The following is a 578-nucleotide window of genomic DNA, read 5'->3' on the forward strand; positions in this document are numbered from 1 at the left end:
TGAACTGCCGAAGCGTGGAAGCCTTTTGGTCCCGGTTGGTGGCACCAAGCGGGACAAAAGGTCCCCCTGCCTGGGCAAGCGGCTCCGGCCACGTGGAGCCCCATCTGTCCCGGTTCTCGATCGAACCGGGACTAAAGGTATAGGGCTTTAGTTACGACCCTTTAGTCCCGGTTCGGGAACCAGGACAAATTGCCCTCACGAACCGGCTTGAATGGCCCTTTTTCTACTAGTGAGGTATGGATGCTTAGAATTCAAAGATTTCGAGCATTTTAACCTGGCTATGTTAGCTAGACATGCATGGAGGTTACTGCAGAATCCAGAGTCTTTGAGTGCTCGTCTTCTAAAAAGTATTTACTTTCCAAATGGTACTATTTTGAATGCTCTTTTAGGCAATCACCCCAGCCAGATCTGGAGGGACATCATTCAAGGGAGAGACATGTTGAGGTAAGGACTTATTAAACGTATTGTTAATGGTCAACGTACAATCATATGGGATGATAATTGGCTACCCGGTAATGAGATGATGAGACCCTACGGATAATCCACAAAATCACGTGTCAGAGCTTATTGATATTATG

Source organism: Triticum dicoccoides, chromosome 6B, assembly GCF_002162155.2.
Source record: "Triticum dicoccoides isolate Atlit2015 ecotype Zavitan chromosome 6B, WEW_v2.0, whole genome shotgun sequence".
Taxonomy (NCBI): Eukaryota; Viridiplantae; Streptophyta; class Magnoliopsida; order Poales; family Poaceae; genus Triticum; species Triticum dicoccoides.